Source organism: Monodon monoceros, unplaced genomic scaffold (genome assembly GCF_005190385.1).
Source record: "Monodon monoceros isolate NGI ecotype Baffin Bay Population unplaced genomic scaffold, NGI_Narwhal_1 Super_Scaffold_3, whole genome shotgun sequence".
Taxonomy (NCBI): Eukaryota; Metazoa; Chordata; class Mammalia; order Artiodactyla; family Monodontidae; genus Monodon; species Monodon monoceros.
The window spans coordinates 83,552,414-83,574,058 of NW_021703780.1; the positions used below are offsets into that span (position 1 = coordinate 83,552,414).

Genomic DNA, 21,645 nt, shown 5'->3' on the forward strand with positions numbered 1-21,645 from the left:
ACAAAGATGTTACAGAGTCAAGTAAAACTGCTACTCTTGAAGCCACTGTCATTCACATAGGAAGTTTGGTTCCTTTAACTTCCAACAGTTCTTATTTTTGAGGATAACTTCTAGGAATTACAATGTTATCTCATTCTGAGAAATATGGGTAAGATGATCCCTGCGTCCCATTGAAGATTTTCCTTTGGGTTTTGGTCTTCAGTCTCTCTCAGTGCATTCAGTACAAGCGACCGGAGGAAATACACACGCAAATGTATACGCACGCACACACACACACGCACACACACACACACACACATCATCACCTTATTAAAAAAAAAAAGAAAAGACAAGCTATCTCACCTGCCAGGCAAACACAAAATCTTACTCCCCAAAGGTTACAGTTCTTTTTCCATTGCATTTCAAATGCAGAAGGAGGCTGTGAAACAGCCCTCTCATGCAAACAGTCAGCCTGTGCATGTGCTCATGTGTGCTGAGGCTATGCGTTTTCACGGCTTAGTTGGGTTATGAGTATTTACCAAATACAATGCCAAGTAAGTTGAAGTTGCTGACAGACAAGTCAGCTCATCCTCAAGCAGTTTCAGCAAGTTTTTGTGAATAGCAGTCAGTAGCAAGGTTTTACATGCCAGGCCTTTTCTGCTTAGATCCTTGAGATGATAATGACACCTGTACAGCCCTGAAGATGACAGAAGGGACCCGCTGTGAGGTAGGGAAATGCAACTACAGGATGAACAAAAAGCACGACCTCTTCCCTGTGTGTGTGCTGTTCCCTTGCAAAAGTAAACTCAGACAACACTCCATGAATGCACATGTATTCTAATCTAATCAGACAGAGAAGTTGAAACCAAAAAAGAGATGTATGAAGTTTTATGATTTGAATAGTCGTGTATCTCCGGAAACTACGTGGGCTGTCTGTCTACCGGGGCTCAGCAGACTGTTAAGTGGTGCTGCTCCCAGTGGGTGCCTTTTCTTGATAGGAGATAAACTCAGGACAGATTGGTCCACACTCTGTTTTCTAGGTATCAGGTATCGATGTGAGTGTAAACTGCTTGTCAAATACATCACGGCCTAAGAATCGTCATTCCCATATGAGTTTAACATGCTGTGTTAGCGTTATTCTCCTTCAACAAGGCAGCTTAAGAGCACGATAAGAATGCATCAAAAATATTTTTCCAGGTAATTTCAGTTGGCAAAGTTCAAACTTAATTGGTGACCTCATTAATGAGCAACGGCCACCACAAGAAAGAGGACCCTTGTCACGGACTTCTCAGAGCAATGAGATAACGAAGTTAATTATATTGTTTCCAATGGATTTACACTGGCTTCCCTTCAGAGGCTACATTTTCCAAACATTCGTTCTGACACTCCATGTGTATGCTCGCTCCTCTTGAAAACCTATCAGCTGTGGGCTCCTCCAGGAAACGTCGGCAGATCACAGCCCTCACATCAGGGCAAAGCAATTGGAAAACTTTTCTACCCTTTATTATCTACTTGTAAAATGTTATAAGCCTGTAAACTAGTTAATTTATGAGCCTTGTTAATAATTTGCCCACACTTGATCGCAGGGTTCGCAAACACGGTTTCCAGGGGTGTGGGAGGATAATTTGTAGGTCCGGCATCTCTCCTAAGGGGACACTAACTAATTTGACACAGTAACATGACATTGATGGTGGGACACACTAATGACCACACTCCAGGACGTGGCTGTCAGCCTGTCGTTCCAGTGAAAAGCCAGCTTGCCTTCGCCGCTGCTCGGTACACGATGCTCAACTAATTATTCAGACAGCGACATTAATGAGAGCCCTCGTGTTTATTTTCAACATACTAACCAGCGCTTAGCTTCCATTTGTCGGATATGGTCACTGATTAAAATGTGGCTCATGAATAGTAAATCTGAACTCGAATATAACAAAGGAGTACCCGAGAAAAAATGAGGAACAACTGATTGGAAAATCATCCTTGTCAACTCGTTTTCAGTCTCAAATTTCGTCAAGGACAAAGTGACAGGTAGTAGGAAATGCTGTGAATACCAAGAAAAAGTGAAAGGGATATTTTTAATCACCTATGGCCATATACAATCTTGACTCTTGACCAAAAAGCCACAGGATCACCTTCAGGTCAAGAGCAACTTATATCTCAAATAAACTTCACCAACTTTATGGTACTGAATGAAGATTTCTTTTGAAGTTAGTTTTTCCATGGAATGACCAAAAGGCTTGTTTGCTTTAGTGTGCTTTTTCAATCTTACAGAAGTTTGATCTTTGATGAGACTGTCTCAAATATGATCTCCACAAACATCACTGAACGCAACTGTGTTTTTTCCAAATCTATTGTAAATCTGTACTACTGAGGGTCTTTTTAAAAATGTTCTTTAATATCCTCTTTACGTCTTGTTTCTAGTCTGCTAAACCTTGCAATCAAGTTCTTTCTACTTTAAATTAAATTTCTATTTTGGTATGATAAATTTTGTCCTTCATTTAATGGTGATTATAATCCTAAAATATTCATATAATCATAATTTAAAATGAATAACTTAAAAAAGGTGTGCTTAGATCCATGAGAGGTATTAAAAAATTGAAAATGGGCCTGATGTGGTTCATTGTAAGATGTGCACTTTGAATCAAATAACAATGGCAGCATTTCAACAAATGTCCTATCTGCCCTCGTGGATAAAAATTCCACTCAATACTGTGTATGACTTCTGCTTTTATAGGGTAGCAAAATAAATCTGAGTCCACGTAGACCACTTTGGTAATGAAAATGTCACTGAATGCAACATTTCTTAAGTATCTATCTCTAAACTTACTCTGTGATAGATCTGTGATTTTAGAATGCCAAAGTATGTAAATGGCACACAACATGTGGGAAGCAGATTCAGATCACAGGCTAATTTTTAAAATATATTTAAACACGTATACAGATTAACTGTCTCTACCCAGCATTACTGTCTCCAAATGTTATTTACGTGGGTAACCGTTAAAGACAGGCTCTCAGATAACTGGCATCTTTGTGCCTTTTATGCCTGGGAAGCATGCATCCTCCGTAATAACCCAAGAAGATGTGGTCAGTCTGTGGCAGAGACTCACTGAATGTTCATCAGATCTCTTCCTTCTTCCTGGGTGTACACAGCTGGGATGTATTTCCAGTTAGGTGGGTCCTTGCGGCTGAGTTATGGCCAAACAGATGGAAGTTGCTATGTTACTTTCATCCTGACCCAGGAGCCTCTGACCCATCCCTAATGCCCTCTCTCTTCCCTTGGTTGTGAGCCCAGAGGTCCAGGGCAGAACTCCAAGTCCTACAAGATGGTGGAGTCACTGGGTGGAATAAGCCAAGGTCTCTGAAATACCACACGGAGCAGACCACCACACTTGTTCCCCACCAGCCACCAGACGGAGGTGCCTCACAAGCATACCTGCACTAAGTTAAGCCTCTGAGACTCAGGAATGCTTATTACATTTGCCAGTTTGTATCTCTTACCCGAATACACAGACCTTTCTAATTTCCACCCGGTTCCAAACTTATACTTGAATTTCGGAAACACCACACATAGAGTTGCAAATTTGGAAAAATCCCTGAAGATACGTTATAGTTGTGATTGTTTGCTCCTCTAATTAACCTAAGGGTAGAAAGAAGAAAGGGAGCAGGCAGCTAATGTGTTCCCAAAACATGTCAGGTGTATCTTTCCTTACTTTATCTTCACATGGCCCTGTGAGGCGGTCCGATTTCCATTTTACGGATGACAACATTGAGCCTCTAAGAAGTTAAATACGAGCCAACGCCAGGGAATGCAGATCCAGTGGACATTTTCTTAGTTGACTGCCTCTTGGCTTTTAATACCCAGATTTTGCAGGAAATGCTTATTTCTAAGTCAAACGTTTTTGCTCGTTGCTTATAAAAGAAAAAAGTCCATGACATGCTCTAAAATGTAATACAACGTTTTCAATTAAAAGCATGAGGAGAAAGTGTCAAGTTACAATACAATCGGCAGAATGTCAGAAACTTCTGTAGAGGTTTTGAAAAGCCAGCAACAAAGGGGATGTGTCGCGGATGTTCTTGGTGATAAAAAAGAAAGAAAAAAAAAAAGAAAGCCACATTTCAAAAAAAAAATGCATGTTGAGAGCATATTAATTGTTGAGAAATCAATGTTTTAGACATTTTTACATTCTTAATGCAATGGTTGTTAACTATATATAAGGCATTTTACTATACTTTGGTCATATTTTAGAACAAGGGTTGGCAACCTTTTTCTGTAAACGGCCAGACGGTGAATATTTTAGATGCTGCAGCTTTTGCAGCTGTAAGTTCTCTGCGGCAACTACGCCACTCTGCCACTGCAGCAGGAAAGCAACTAAAGGGGATAAATAAACAAATGGGCGCTGTGTTCTGATAAAACTTTATTTACAAAAACAGGTAGTGAGCTGGATTTGGCCCCAGGGCCATAAGTTGCCAACTTTTTTTTTTTTTTTAATTTCATCCCTCCCCCCGTTTTTGGGAAGTATAATTGACTTATTATATTAGTTTCGGGTGTACAACAATATAGTGAATTCGGTATTTTTATATGTTACAAAATGATCACCACCATCATTTGCTACCTTCTGCCTTAGAAAATTGATTGGGGGTTTTACATACCGACACATAACACATTATGATTTCTCATGTGTTAAATAATGGGAAATAGTATCACTGCAACGAAAAGAAAAAGCTGATGGTTTTTCTCAGCCAGCACAATCAAGTCCCCGTCTTAAGGTAATCGAGGCAACAGTCACCTTAAAGTGACCTTATAATAAATACTTCTTAAAAAAAAAGTAAAGCAAAATAAATAATGTGTAGATTTAAAATGTCACTGGAGGACTGAATGCTAGAAGCAAAAAATGACAACCTCTAGAAGTTTCAAAATCAAGTACAAAGTCTCCCCATATTAGAACCAAACAGCTTTCTTGGATCTGGAGGACGCTCTTTATCAACCAATTCCAGAGTGGGAGCTATGTGTCCAAAGACAGAATATGCCAGAAGAAACGCATCAAATATATTCTCCCGTCATTCTCCCAAGAATGTAAAGTTGTTGTAACAAGGTTTTAGTTCACTTTTTTGGGGCGGGTGGTAAAGCTCACAGACGTAATACAGACAGAGAAATGCTTTTTTTAAAAAAATCTCAGTTCCCCATTCATGTTTTATTACAACAGTGAAGTACACAAGATGGTTTGAGACACAAAATGGATAAATTGTATGAATTTGTTTTACCTAAAATGTCAATCCCAACAGAAAAAAAGCAAGTCAATGATAGCCCAGTCTGACAAAGGAATAGTTTGTAGCCATTAAAAATAACTCCAGGAATAGGGAAATGCGTACAGACGCTGGTTATGATGGGACATGAAATAAGATAGAAAAATCATAGCTAAAGTACACTCTTAAACATATGCATCAAAAAAAGAAAAAGAAAAGAAAATGGACAGAGAGTTTGCCTTGGAGGAAATGGGATTAGCTGCTATTTTTCTTCACAGTTTTTTTGTGTTTTTGATTCTCTAAAACAAAGCAATTTCTCAAATATCGGTTATAGAATCTGAAAAAGCTATCTGAACTTCAAAAAGAAGAAGACATTCGCTGTACATTTATTGACACTCATTTATTAATGGCTTTTGATTGCCTCTTTCTCAGAACAGGAGTGTCTTGAGAGCAGACATTCGTGTCATCTCTCATTTCCCAAACATGGTGTTATAGCATCTCACGCACTCAATTAACATTCCTCGAAGCAACTGAAGAGTTCACCTTACTTTTAAAAAGTCCTCTAATGAGATTCTATAAATAAATTAAATTTTTATACTTTAAGCCTTCAAAAAAAAACAAAACAATCTTGCTGAAAGCATTTGATCGTTTGTAGATTATAGCTGTAAATCAGTTGCCTGATCCAAAAACTGCACTTTCTCTCCTCTTTCCTTCTTCCGTGATGGCACACAATAACTTTGTCTTTCAATAACTTAAAACAATTCTGAGTCATTGGCTCCTTAAACACAAAATACATGTTGATGAAGGAAGCTTGCCATTTCATAAATATTTACCCCAATGCACTACCCTGCTTTGAAGGGGGGATGGTGAGCTCCCGATTGACAAGTAACTTCTGAGCAGAAAGAGGGAGGAGACCTCTCATGTCAGCGAGGAAAAAGGTGCTACGCTGTCTCCACATTCACTCTCTCCTGTGGAGGGCTCTTCCCCACCGGCCAAAAAGCACACGACAAAGGCAGTCATCATTCATCACTGTTTTCTTTCTCTCGGTCAATCTCTGTCTCAGACTCAGACACACACACACACACACACACACACACACACACGCACGCATACTCACCCTGCACTCACCTCTCACTCCCCGCCTGCATACTTTCAATGGCTCCCCAGTACTCGCAGGGAAAGAGATCAAAACCTGCACTTGGCCCTTAAAAGGCCACTGGAGATCTTTCCAGCCTCCAGCTCAACTACACATCTCCACTGGCCCTGCTCAGCTTCTCACTGTGCCTCTGTACTGAGCTAAAAGGATAGAGGAAGGAAGACTGAGGACTAGATGAAGATTCCAGCTTCCTTCTTGAGAACCACTGGGGTCAAGAAGACAGTGGGGAAGAAACATCTTTTTTCAAAGAAAAAAATAAAAATAGGCATCGTCAACGCTTTATTAATATGTTTTCCTCCACTTAAATTTCCCATGGTATCTTCTGGAGAGAAATAAACTGAGATGAGTACACAAAAAACTTAAGCCTTAAAAGCAACTCCAGCTTTCTCCTTAACACATAACCATTCGCCCAAGGGTTGTCTGTAAGCCCACAACAACGACAAGTGGGAGAGATTTTGTTGGTTCTCACCACCGGGAAACTCTTTTCTCCAAACTTGTCAACTCCAGGAGGAAAAGAGAAAGGGAGAGCCAACTGCAGAACGCAGCGAGGTCCCACCATGGGAAAGCCAATCTGTATGTAGTCACACTCGCACTCGGGGTAGACTATTCCATCTTACAGTGGAACAAATGCAAGCCACAGCTGGCTCATCAACAAATCACCCTGCCTAACCCCAGAGGAAGATGGGCTTTCAGATGGGAATGAAATGAAAGACATCTTCCTCATGACATGCAAAAATCAAGGCCCTCTGAGGATTATCGTTCTTCTGATCTCTGGGGGAACAAGGGTGTTGATGAGCAGCTAGCAAAAAGAGGAGGTGCTATGCTTCACTGTGATCAAACCTCAGTGGCCCGAACCAAAGTAACACATTGTTTGGGACTGTCACATGATAACTAGTGCCATTTCATTTTCCTCTTCCTGGGCACACAGGACGATTATGTTGCCCCATTTTCCTGACTCTTAGGTTGGGACCATGTGTCTGATTTCTGGTCCATGGGATGGGAGCAGAAGCAAGGTGCCCCACTTCCAAGCCTGACCAAAGAATCAACTGTGCTCCCTGTTCTTCATCCCCCGAGACCGTGGAGACCCCAAGTTCTCGTGGCAAATACAGGATGGAGAAGGTTCCACGGGCACATGCAGACATGAAGGGAGCATGACATACACCTTTATTACGTTAAGCGACCAAGATTTGCAGGTTGTTGATCACAGCGGCTAGCACAACACACCCTGACTAATATACTTTACACCTTCTTACAGTCTTCATTAGGATTTCCTTGAATGCATACTTATTTTTGGCTTAGTCTCCACCATGGGACCATGTCTTGATATACTGTGTATCCCCTTTTAGAAAAGACCTGCCACCATGTCTTCCAATAAATGGTTGTTGATAGAGTGACAAATGACTAATCAATTAAGAGGGAAAGCATTCACGTGACAGTTAGCTTTTTCAGCAATTACCCTAGGCCAATATGACAAATGAGGGCTCTGTTCTCATGAGGCCCGCAGGGAACAACAATACAAGCAAGTGGGAAAGATGAACACACAGATTTGACCTGAGCACAACAGGTCAGAAAAGGCTGCATGCTAGAAATGATCTGGAAGCCTAAGACATTAAAAAGATGAGCAGAACTTAGCCAGGGAGGCGGGGGTGGGTGGAGGGTGAAGAGAGCAATTCTATGATTCTCTTGGTCAAAACAGACAAACACAAACACCGGGCCTGACAATAATCCATCTTCTGTCTTCTACAATGACTTTAAAAATATAACGTGGGAGTATCAGGACTTCCAAACCAAAAATGAGGCCAAATACATTGAGTAATACAGAAACAAAAGAACGCCATTACCCTCTGCTAAGTGTCTCAACGGTGTAACTTAAGACAAAACACTTGTTTTTCTTCCACCGACAGGGAGAAAAGAGTGGGCTAGTCACACGAAAATTGCTTTTCTAAATTCTCTGAGAAAATAATAGCAAGAGAAACGAGGCAGTTCACAGACCGCACCACTATTCCTTCTTAAATATTCATTTGTCTCCTCCTTTCTATAAATATCAGAATGATCCCTCAGAAAAAAACACAAAAAACAAAAACAAAGTGGGTTTTGTTTATTCTTTAAATCCATAAACTCATGAGGATAGAGCACTTAGAACAGGGTCGAGAGACCCAGCTTCTCTTCAGCCCTGAGCTGTAGCTTTTAACTGGGCCCCCTCATCTGCAGACTGAGAACAGTGAGTTTGGAGAACTGAAAAGTCCTTTCCGGCACTAGTATCTCATAAAGGGGTTTTCAAACTCTCATGCTCTTCGCAGTCACCTGGAAGCTTCATTAAAACAGGACTGCCGGGCCCTAACCCCAGAGTTTCTGATTCAGTAAGGCTGCGGTAAGGCCAGAAAATTTACATTTCTGTCTCCAGGTGATGATGGTGCTGCACTGTGCCCCGAAGTCCTCTGCTTCCAACCTGCCTGTCCTTGCACATCTGGACGCCCAGGTGGAACACGGTCTTCTCCTAACCAGGACCAGCCGAGTCTGTATCGGGTGGGGACTCTTTCTGGGTTCCTTGCCCAACCTCTGGGGACCCAGACCTTAGCCTCTCTCCCAAGGAAGTCTACTCTCAGGAAAATACCTGAAGCTCTGCAATCCTGTCCCCAGCAGCCGTCCACGTGGTTTGTTCTGACCTCTGAATCAGAAGTGGCTGCCTTCGAGGGCTTTGCATCAGTCTCAAAAGAAGACCCAGCCCTTTGCCATGTCACGTAGGGCCCAACTTCCAGCTCCAGCCTCTCCCATACCGTCCTCACCCACCCACCCTCATTCCTGCCAATGACCTTCTGTTCCCACACCATACTCTTACTAACTCTGAGGCTTAGTTAGGCCTCATCATTCTCTCTGCCTAGAAAGTTCTTCCTACAGCTCTTTGTATATGGAGATCATTTTTAACCTTTAGACCTTAAATCAAAAACCATCTCGATTCTGAAAACTCCTAGTCCTAAAACTATGAAAAAAAAAAACCCCAAAACAAAAAACCATCTCTTCCATGTTGCCTTCCCTGATCAGACCATCTAAGTGACCCTCTCAAGGTATGGGCCGTATACCGTTTCCTTCATGTATTTTTATTCTATGTAACGACATTGCTCCTTCATTCCATTATTGACTCTCTCTGCCTCCCTCTACTAAAAGGCAAAGTCTGTGAGAGCGAGGGTCTGCTGGGCTGCCTTCCCCTCTCTGCAACCCTCACACAAGGCACAATGACTGTCATACGGCAGACACTCAAGAGGTATTTGTCGCACGCAGGAATGACTACATTAATTATTGTATTCTGTCTGTTAATTAAAAAAAAAAAAACCCAAGGAAAAGCCAATAACTGTGAGCTATAATATCACAAGTTCCAGAGCCCAGAGTGATGTGTAACGGCGTGCGATAAGACTACAGTTACAGGGACGAAGCATCTGTGCCACGATTTCAGGCTTGAGAAACTGAAGTGGGTCCAGGGCTGGGGAGATCCTTGCCCGTACATCTCAGAGCACCCCCAAGAGGCCTGCCCTGTCCTCTCCAAGCCATCCCATATCATTTCTGCAAGGCTGGGTCCATAACCCCTAGACGTCTTGAACTTCTTTCTAATGTCACCCCATTCCTCCTGCCAGGTGCAAAGGGAAAGAAAGTTCTTTGCAAGCTGAGCTCCCCTACCCTGGTCGACACTGAAAAACCACTTGTAAGTGGTATATGTTAACCACAGTTCGTAATTTTGTCACAGGTGTTTGACTAAAAAGGGGACAAAGCCTTTTAAGATAGTCTGCCTCTATTATGTCATTGTGTATATTCCGCGCCACACCTACAAGCTAACACAGTCCTTTTGTTCTATGCCATGGCAACCAAGAGAGGTAATGCTGCATAATTTGGCTAGGGGCATCCTACAGGCCCAAAAATGTGCACGCCTTGGAGGGGGTGGTGGTGGGATGAATTGGGAGGTTGGGATTGACATGTATACACTAATACGTACAAAATAGATAATAAAAACCTGCTGTATAAAAAAATAAAGTTCAAAAATTCAAAAAAAAGTTCGCGCCTTTACCAAAAAAAAAAAGTTAAAGTAGAATTTTAACACAACTTGTCATAACAGCTGACACCCATACACTGAGGAGGAAATCAAAGGATGTGAGTTGTACCTGGCAGTTCAACAGACTACAGGATAAATACTTTTCACAAGGCAGCCAAACCATCAGTGAGAAGTTTTCTATAATTATTTTTTTAAAATCGTTAACATCCCTTAAGCTTTTTACCAGCCTGGTGGGGTGAAATCAGTGGCAATTCTGGATTGGACACTAATTTACTTATTGTGCAGACTTAGAAAAGTCATTGTCTGAAACACACTGTACGGAGAAGGCTTAATGAATTCAATTATTCCAAAGGTTCCTTCCAATCCAGACTCTTTGAATCTATGACGTAGTTTCTGGATTTCCACCTTAGGTGGACAGACACAAGGAAAAGGGCCAGCTCACCTCTGCCCCCCACCCACCCCCGCCCCATTATAAAACAAATACTGTGAGAAAGGCCAGCCTTTATCACAAGCTAAGGTGTGGCGTGGCTGTACTCGGGTTTCTTGTATCTGTTCAAATAAAGTTATGTTTCCAGGTACTGCAGGAGGGTGAGTTGATGTAGTAATTACCTGTTACTCTTGACAAGTGAGGTAATTAATGTAGCAAAATACCACTGCAATGTGTGTAAATTTAGACCACCATAATTAAAGCACCCGTCTGTTCAACAAAATGTTCAATTAAGAAAAAATATTGACGGCGCACATTTTTGGAAATTAGAAAACGTATGGAATGAACGAATGTCCCTTAGTTGACATCCGTTTCTAGAATGCTTTCACAGCAGGGAGCACGCATCAAGGGTTATAACGGAATAACTTCCACTAAAACACAGAATATCTTTGTACGTATACTATTAAGACAAGAGTCTCTTGTGGAAGTATGTTACTGAGCATTCTCATTCTATGTCACATATGCAAGTCAGAAAATGAACTTCAGGAGCATCTGAACCCCCAAACGATAGCAAGTAGCAAAAAGCTGAAAAGTTATTATTGTGCAACAACCCAAGGAACAGGGCTGCCCTCAAGTATCATAACCTGACAGTACGATCACCTACTTGCCAATATTAAAGAGCTAGAGATACTAAACACACCCTGGGCAAATAAAACTGCCAACTTCCTGGCACTCCTTGAACAGAGAGACAATGGTATCAAAGTTTGCTTCATTATCTTTTACTCTGGTTTCTTCCTGTGTCTACCAGTCATTTTTTTTTCTTTTATTGAAGTATAGTTGATTTACAATGTTGTGTTCATTTCTGGTGTATGGCAAAGCGATTCAGCTATATGTATTTTTATATATCACACACACACTTTTTCAAGTGCTTTCCCACTATGGTTTATTACAGGATATTGAATGCAGTTCCCTGTGCTGTACCGTGGGACCTTGTTTACTTGTTTTGCATACAGTAGTTTGTATCTGCTATTCCCAAACTCCTAATGTATCTCTCCCGCCCCACCCACCCCCTTTCCCATTCGGTTTGTTTTCCATGTCTGTGAGTCTGTTTCTGCTTCAGACCCAAAGGTTAACGTGTTGAACGAGAAGGCTACCAGGTCCTTCACTTGAAGGAAAGCTGATGTCCTTGCTAATCTGCTTGAGAACATCTCTAGCCACGTAAAGAGTCAAATGCCCAAAGAAATTAAACCAGAACTGCCATAAGACAGAGGCAAAAAGAAGTCATCAGTTACCAGGTCAGGAGAAAAGTAGTTACCTCTAAATTTGATCACAGAAAAAAAAAAAAAAAGAGCTCACTGATATCTACATGGAGAAGTGGGAAATGAGTCAGGGGTTCTTTTTGAGAAGGAAATCCCAGGGGTTTTTCTCTTAATTCTTCTACTCAGATAAATTCAGAGGAAGACACAACAAGTTGGCCTAAGTAAAGAAACAGCTAGAATCCAGACAGACTAAACAGTGTGATATGGGAAAGAAACACTATATGATTTCAGTGTCACTTAATGATGTATACACTTGCTTTTGGGCTTGTTTTCACATTTTTGTATAGTATATCTTACCTTGGGAGATAGAAAAATCTAGAGAGAAGTAACTAAAAGGCACATTCAAGTGACTTCACAGTTTATCATAGTAAATTAAGCCCTAAATGTTCTATATCTGAGAACTTGGATGTATCCCCAAGTAAAGAATAAAAAGTACAAGGAGACATTCTAGATCTAAACATGATGAGGAAATGAAATGGTTTCTCCAACTAAAATACTCTGATTTCACACTTGGAAATAATAACCATGATCTTAAAAGGACGAGGATGAAGAAATCACTTGCTCTAGTTGTTGACAAAAATAAGGCTAGAAGATCGCAGCAGGGAAGAGGATTTTGTAAAAGTATCCTTAGAACTTACATTACCTGGCGGGCACTGGAGTATTAACTTCTAAAATGAACTTTTTTTTTTTAGAGCGGAGGGGGTGATGGGATGAGTGAAATAGGTGAGGGAGATTATGAGGTACAAACTTCCAGTTACAAAATTAATGAGTCACAGGGATGAAATGTACAGCAGGGGGAATATAGTCAATAATAATGTCATATCTTTGTATGGTGACAGATGGTAACTAGACTTATCGTGGTGATCATTTTGAAATGTACAGAATTATCCCATCACTATGTTATGCACCAGGAACTAACATAGTGTTGTCAGTCAATTACACCTCAAAAACGAATAAACACAGAAATAAAGAACAGACTTGTGGTCACCAGGGGTGGGGGAGGGGGTCTAGCTGGGGAGAGGGGGAATTGGATGAAGGTGGTCAAAAGGTACAAACTTCCAGTTATAAAATAAGTAAGCACTAGGGATGTAATCTACAACATGATTAATATAATTAACACTGCTGTTAGATATGAAAGCTGCTAAGAGAGTATAAGTCCAAAGAGTTCTCATCACTAGGCAGAATTTTTTTTTCTTTTTCTTTTTTTTTGGTATCTCTATGAGAGATACCACACTAAACTTACTGTGGTAATTATTTCATGATGTATGTAAGTCAAAACATTATGCTGTACACCTTCAACTTAGCATTGTGTGTCAACTATATCTTAACAAACCCGGAAGAAAAAAAAGAAAATAAATTATTCGTAAAAAAGTCTCATAGTTAGAAAGGATGGTAAATCTAATTATGGTAGCGACGGGGGAAAGGGGGGACATGAACTGAGGATCTGTTGCAAGATTCATGGAATGCAAACTAAAATGTCTGTTTCTCCAATGCTGAATGAACCACCCAGAGAAGACAGGGCAGTCAATACTGTCCTTATTCGCTGGGTGAATTTATGGAGGATGAAACCTCCAAAAGCAATTATTTCAAAGATTACATTGGATGGCATCTGATGCGCTACGTAATATTACAAAATATCACAAAACCATTTCACATCGATTCTATCACTGCATCTTCACAAACCATTGAGATAATAAGATTAATTCCATCTTACAGACAAGTAAAGTAAGGCCCAGAAGCAGCAAACTGGTATGGCTGAGTTCCCAAAAGCTACTGTATTGGAACAATTTGTTCTCCTTGGAATGGGATAAATGTATTCCTTGGCACTACTGAATCAATTCATAGACAGTATTTGAAAAATATGTCGCCTTAGTACTTAAGAGCTGTGACTTGCATCTTAAAATGTGCACCTTAAAATTACCAGAAATCCTGGTTAGTATGTTCCAAAGCAAATGGTAACGTAAGTTATCAGTATAAGTTTCCCCAACACAGGTTGGGAGAAAGTTCTGATTCCAAATTTTGTAATTTAGCCATTTAGTTAAAAAAAAAAAAAATCAAAAAGAAACCAACCTGGAACTGGAACTTGTGATCCTATGAACCCAAAACAGCTTAAGTAGTCAGTTATGTCTAGAATTTGCTTTACCCCAAAAGAGGGCTCAAGGAAAACCACACCACCATCTTCAACTTCCAAATTTATATAAATGAGTTCTTGACTTCACTTTCTTAAATTTATTTTTATTTTATTTATTTTTGGCTACATTGGGTCTCTGTTGCTGCGTGCGGGCTTTCTCTAGGTGGGGCGAGCGGGGGCTACTCTTCATCGTGGTGCATGGGCTTCTCATTGCAGTGGCTTCTCTTTGTTGGGGAGCACAGGCTCGTTGTGGCACGTGGGCTTCAGGAGTTGTGGCGCGTGGGCTCAGTAGTTGTGGCGCACGGGCTTAGTTGCTCTGCAGCTTGTGGGATCTTCCCGGACCTGGGCTCGAACCCGTGTCCCCTGCATTGGCGGGTGGATTCTTAACCACTGTGCCACCAGGGAAGCCCCTTGACTTCACTTTCTTTTAAGCTTTTCCTCTTGACTCTTCAATGGCATCGTGCTATGGTCCTCTTTCATCTCCCAGACAGCATCTGAGAATCATGGGGCTGGAGGATGACTTTTCCACGTCACATACATCCTCCAGACGTAGAAGCTGATGCAAGAAATTGAAGAAAGGTGACAGGTAGCAAAAGAAGGGAGGACAGAGGAGTATCTAACGACACCTGTCATATTTATTCACCTTTTACCTATAGAAACTTGAAACTGAGCGACATGCAGAAAAGATTCTTCATCCTTTCTCATTCTCAAAATTAATAAAAACTGGAGGAAAAAAGTAAATGGTGAATGGGTAAGCAGGAACATCTGAATTGATGATCAGGTGTTAAAATGTGTGAGTCAATGTTTCCTGGGTTTGTTAAAGCAACTTTAACAGACTTCAGGGGGCCACAGTCACTGATGTGAAGGTACCCAAATTCTGATCTCATATGGACTGCACGCACTGCCTTTTTACGTAAGAGAAGATAATTCTAAATCAGACAGCAAAAACGTAGAAAGGTGAGACGGGTAGTGACTCCTAGATTGAAATATCTTCTACTACTTAACTTCAGCCTAGGCAGCCAGCAGAAGAAGAACAATCGGAACTCCTTTTATCTAATTAGGTAAATAAATATCACAGAAAGGAAATATTTTTTACTTACTATGCACCGTGCTCAGAACTGTTTTTGCATAAGCCCATGCAACCCCTAAGCATCTGATAAACTAGAATATTTTCAATTCCTGAAGTGAGGGAGGTGATTTTTCACCTGCATCTTCAAATGAGAAAATTGAGGCTTAACAAGATGAAATAACTTTCCCAAGGTCACAAAGTTACTAAGTAGCTTAGCCAGAATTTGCAACCAGATCTCTCTTCCCAACTTGGGTAATTACTTGACAATTATACTACCACACTTAAGAACATATCAGCTAATACTTCTGGTATAAGGTTTCCTGGTTCATGTTGATCCTGGAAAGTAAAGCAACTTGAAAAAAACAACTTTATTTTAAGAAGTCTGCTTTGAAATAAAAATCATTTTTTTGCTGGTAACATGAAGATTGATTATTTTTCAGGTTATAGTAGTAATAATTATTATCCTATGAATGCTATATAGAAATGCTTCCCCAGAATTTGGTGGACTTACCCATCACAGTGTAAAGCAAAATATTCCACTACTGTTGCCATCTAAAGTCTCATACCCTCCAGACATTTACCTCAAGTTAAGAGACGAAGCCACACCGGTGCTAGCTTTCTAACACAGAATTCTGTCAAGAAATAACTCAAAAAAAAAAAAAAGAAAGAACTCAAGGATTCCTGTCCAAACCATATGTAAAACAGAATCAATACAGCCCAAGAAAATAAAAAGCCTGTATTTGAGGTTTATCACTGAATGAGCTACCACAAAGCGACAGAAAGTAGTTGGATAAGGAGACGCTATCCTGGGTCACCAATTTCCCTTGTTCCTTTTGCCAAGGGAGAGGAAATACTAACATCAGAAACTTCTGGAATAGAACGATGTGACACACAAACACCAAAGAAGCTACTGCTGGGAGATGAACGGGTAACACTACATGATACTATCAGCAAGACGAGACAGGGTAATGGATTCGTTGGCAAAACATTCAAATTCTTACCAACTTCTGGTCTAAGAGGTTCTTTTCTTCTTTCAGATATTTGCTCCCTTAACAAAAAAGCCATTCTTTCACCCCCATCCTCCCCCATCACTAATCTAGGCTGTTTCTAGCTATGATGTTGAACCCTCTCCCTTTCTCTGCCTCTTGCCTCACTCCTGTGCTATCTGTGTCTTCATCTTGACGTTATCTGGGTGATGACTAGATGAACGACCGGGTAGAACCAAGAGACAAGGCATTATTTCCTGAAGTTCTGGACTTAAACCACTACAATGATTTGGGGTGGTACAGACATGACAACCAATTACACTGAACTGCATCCTTAGTTGTGTTCTTTCAAATTCCAGGGCAACCCTTCTAATTATGCCAAGGTCAAAGCCTCATCTGGGTGCTGGTCTGACACCTCACACATGCTGAGGCCCACTTTTGAAAAAAGAGAGAACCCCTCCAGCTCAATACCTTAAGAAGAGGTAGTCAACAGTCTACAGTGAGTTTTGATCATGGGTCAGCAAATGACGGTCTGTGGGCAAACCTGGCCTGTGGCTGCTGATTTCTATAAAGCCCATGAGATAAGAAGAGATTTTATATTTTTGACAGGTTTGGGGGGGGAAAATCGAAAGAAAAGTAGTATTTCATGAAATGAAAATCAAATTTCCACATCCATAAATAAAGTTTTATTTGAACACAGCCATGCCTGCTCATTTATGTTTTGTTTCCTCCTGATGTGGCGTTACAATGGAGGTGAGTAGCTGCAAAAGGACCATAAAGGCCTGTGAAGCTGAAAATATTTACCACCTGGTCCCTTACCACAAAGTTTACCAACTCCTGTGTATACCATCATGCTGCCTTCAAAATATTTATTTTAGGTTACCATCGAGCTCCGGTAACCGATACTACTTTTTCTTTAAAGGGATAATGTAAAATCTCCTTTTTAAATAGACTGATTTGTATTCCAGCAAATGAAGGAACTCAAAGGGAAACAGAAGCTCATAAAGTATAGGTGGTATTTAGATCAAAACCAGGGAAACCATAAGCAAAGTCATGAAGAACGCCTGAGAAAGGCAAAGCAGTTTGCAAAATAAGAAACCAAGAAGATGGGTGCAGGCAGGGAGGGGTTGGGATACAAAACTAAAGACTATGTAAATAAGACATCCAGACGTAGCGATCTGTCTTCTAAGGTCAGAGTGGAGTCTGAGCTGTGGACCCCTAGTGGACAGGAGGTCAGGCAGGCTACCCAAGAACATCAGGTTGGCCAGCCTCCCCATGGGGAGCAGCAGGGTCTTATTTTACATTCACAGGACCCTGACACACTGGCCAAGAATTCCTCGTCTGGCAATTGGTGAGAGAGTCAGTCCAAAACAACCAACGCTGGGTTAGTCAGGTAAAACAACAGCAAAAGGCCAAGCGGCTCAGCGTGAGTCTAGGCCAAATGCTTCAGAGCAAATATCACTTTGCACTGATAAAATACCCAGTATGACCTAAGCAGGGCCCAATGGCTTTCTTCACTCTGATGGAAATGCTTCCAAGATGCACCAAGCATCAAAGACTTCCTGCATCTTAGAGTAAGTTCACATTACCATCCACACACTTTACACTCTTCGGTGTTTGATATGCACAGTGTTTATTCTTTAACAATGAATTTCCTCAACAGCTTGGCTATATTCTTTTTAGAAATTTCTTCCTGTAAAACAATCTTACATTATTGCGTTTGCCTCTCATTACTCTTACTGAATATGCATCTCTTCTGTGGCCTTTCAACTACACATTTTTCCCCCAAGAGAGAAATGTTTTTTGGTGGTTCCACCAACAACAATTTCTGTCGTTGAGTCATAGACACTATCAGTGTTAAAATTCATCATCTTTTTCTTTCCACATGATTAATGTTTTTTAAACATGCTAGTAAAACGTAAAACTTACCATATCCGAAAAAAAGCACTTGAAATGCTGGATTTTAAATTGTGGAACTAAGACCGGTACAACTAGAGGGCATTTTTTTCCCCACATCTGCACAGTATTTCAACTGGTCATCACTTCTTTGGTGAATTACAACTCAATTTATCTGCTATTGACTTAGAAGGCTGAGGTTCCCAATTTCTTTTTTAACCACAATGAACTATTTTTATCAAGTTCTAAGCACTCCCACCTACACAGATACTAAGTTTCAGAAGATTCTACCAGCTAAAATTTATTTGTTAAGAATTAATTAATACAGAATACCTACCAAATTGCCAATCAGAGCTCACAGATTGAAATATTCATGGCCAAAAGCCAAAGACAGTTTGGTTAACCCCTAAGGTGCTATCTCATGCAAATTACTGAATTCACTTCAGGCCTTTTGAAACTTAATAAAACTGCTCAATGAGGTTTACATTTGAAGCTGTGGCCCCAGCATCCTTTCCTTCAAACCCCTCTCACACAGAACCAAGGGAAAGTTGAGGAGTCATAGGGTTCTGGGGAGGTTGACTCCACTTGGCTCTAGCGGTGGAAAAATATTACCTAGGATATGCTAATTAGTACATCCCATCTCCCTGGCCATCGGCAGAGTGGAATGTGCTGGAAACTTGTCCAATCAGAGCTTCAGGAATCTGTCCAAAAATCTTAAGAAAAGATTCCCCTTTCCTCTCTGCTGCTTGACTTGTTCAAGTAAATCTACAGCCCAGCAGTTGCTAGGAACCATCTCACGACTGCACATAGGGGCAGTCTGAAGATAAGTCAGCTCCACTGTGGAAAACAGAGCAAAGAGCCTGATCAAATCTCTCCTGCAGTTCACCCACTAAGGACTTGCCAGTGACACTGGTTAAGCTGCCCGAACTGGACTTTCTGTTGCTTACCACCAAAACCCTCCTAACTTAAATACTGAAAAACTCCACGATGAGACGTCTCAGAGCCCTGGAACTCTAAGACCGCAGGCATTGGGGACCACTGCTCCAGTGACAGATTTAGAGGCGGTATCATAATGTGTAAGATAATCAGTAAGTGTGCATTTCGAGGGTGGTGGGTATCTTTCAGAGTTTTTGTAACCCCAGGTCGGGGGCATCACCGTGAAAACTATGAAAGATAACATCAGGAAGCTGCCTGACGTTCCTCATCTAATTATAAGATGGCCACGCTGGCCGACACTATTAGGGTGAAGCGACATGAGGAGAGCCGGCTCCAGGTGGCTCAGTAACTGCACATGCTTTCAGCTAGATCTGCAGCGAAAGGCGCCACTTAACCATTTCATTACTATCCTTCGTTTCCGGGGGAGAAGGGAGAATTCATGATCACAGAAGACGTGTTTTAAGAATGGCAGACGAGCAGTAAATGTTACAAGGAAGATGAGATGACCAAAGGAACAAATAAAATGCTGTTAAATATCCCTATAAAGTAGGTGTTTGTAAGGCTGAGATTCTGGTTTTTTGCCCCAGTATTTAGAGACAGGCTGCTGACCTTGTATAAGAAAATAATTATCAGCGAGAAGATGCTGGTATTTAGGGCCTGCACTTTGAAGGCCTCTATGCAACTCAAGGCATAACCTGTTTATTTGGCTTAGTAAAGGGCAGCAACTGAAAAGAATGGAGTTGGATGGGTCAGGCCAAAGTTGGAATAAAACCCTAATGTATCTCCCCATGCAAAGTAGTCTCAGTTTTTGCTACATGTGAAGGAGAGGGAGAGGGGAGAACAGGAAGTGGTGTCTACGCATGTGTACAGGTGAAAAGATGATCCTTTCATCACCAGTCAGCACAGCAGTCCTTTTTCTTTTTCTTTTCCTCTTGTCTAGGTTTTTTAAAAAATTATTATTAGAGTACAGTTGATTTACAATGTTGTGTTAGTTTCAGGTATACAGCAAAGTGAATCCGTTATACATACACGTATATCTACTCTCTTTTAGATTCTTTTCCTATACAGGCCGTTACAGAATATTGAATAGAGTTCCCTGTGCTATACAGTAGGTCCTTATTAGTTACCTATTTTATATACAGTAGTATGTATATGTCAATCCCTATCTCCCAATTTATCGCCCCGCTTACCCCCTGTAACCATAAGTTTGTTGTTTACATCTGTAACTCTATTTCTGTTTTGTAGATAAGTTCATTTGTACCTTTGTTTTAGCTTCCACATATAAGCGATATCATAATTTGTCTTTCTCTGTCTGACTTACTTCACTCAGTATGACAGTGTTTAGGTCCATCCACGTGTCAGCAGTCCTTCTTGATACACTACTTGAAATGTGGAAGACAAGGTCCCCAGCTACCCAGCTTGGAAGGAGACGGTGAACAGAAAGAGAAAGCTACATTGCTGTTTTTAAGAAATATGAGCTCGTGACAGAAAGCAAAAAAAAAAGAGAGAGGCGAGAAGAAAGACAGGAGAAAGAGAAGAAAGTACAAGTTTGGAGGTCGACACAAAAAGCTATCCAAGGACAGATTGAGAGGGGGCAAACATTATTTTAAGAACAAGCCTGTAGAAAATTTCATTCTAAGTTTCTCTGATGCAAACTTCTTAGAACTCCCTCAAGTTCAATGCCCTGTGTGAGCTGTGTTGGAAGGAAATTATGGAGAGTAACTACTTTCCAACCCTGAGAGGAGAAGAGCACACACAACAGCGAGAAGAGAGAATATCAAGAGTTCTTTAACCAAGATCAATCATGAAAATGAAGCTTCTAGACATTCTCACTGGAAGTCCCATGGGGAATAAGACAAAGGCTCAAGCCAATTTTATTAGCATCTCAAAAGTCAGGGTGACCTCCGTTGATAAATGCCTTCTCAAACCATGATGACAAAGCCCTCAGCCACACGGCCAACTGGGGACCCCCAGGAGAAAGGTGGATGATATCCCAAGTGGCACTGGTGTGAAGACGGGCACAATTTTGTTAAATCTATTTTCTTAAAATGACTATCACTGTCTGTAAAGGGTTCACATGAATTTCACGGTGTGTGGAATGGGTGGCACAAAAGCTTTTTAAGGTGTTCCAAACCATTCTAACCCTTTTTTAATTTTTATTTATTTGTTTTTTTTGGCTGCACCATGGAGCATTGTGGGATCTTAGTTCCCCAACCAGGGATCGAACCCGCACCCCAGTGGAAGCGTGGAGTCCTAATCACTGGTCTGCCAGGGAAGTCCCCGAACCACTCTAACCCTTGAGACAAAGTCCCTGTAAGGAATCAAGAAGGAGAAGCTTAATTTTACTAACATGGGAGGGCAATTTTCATCAGGGTGACAGTTTAAAGAATCCTGAAAGGGAATCACTTAAGTGGCATCTTGAAAAGAAAAAAGGCCACTACCTCATTCTCCAATCAATAA

The 21,645-nt window shown here is 41.0% G+C and overlaps 1 protein-coding gene across 4 annotated transcripts in view; it reads right to left on the reverse strand.

Annotated features, from left to right (window-relative positions):
- Positions 1-21,645, reverse strand: part of FOXP1 (forkhead box P1) — a 598,636-nt gene that overhangs the window by 380,224 nt on the left and 196,767 nt on the right. The gene's annotated exons all lie outside the window — the stretch shown is intronic.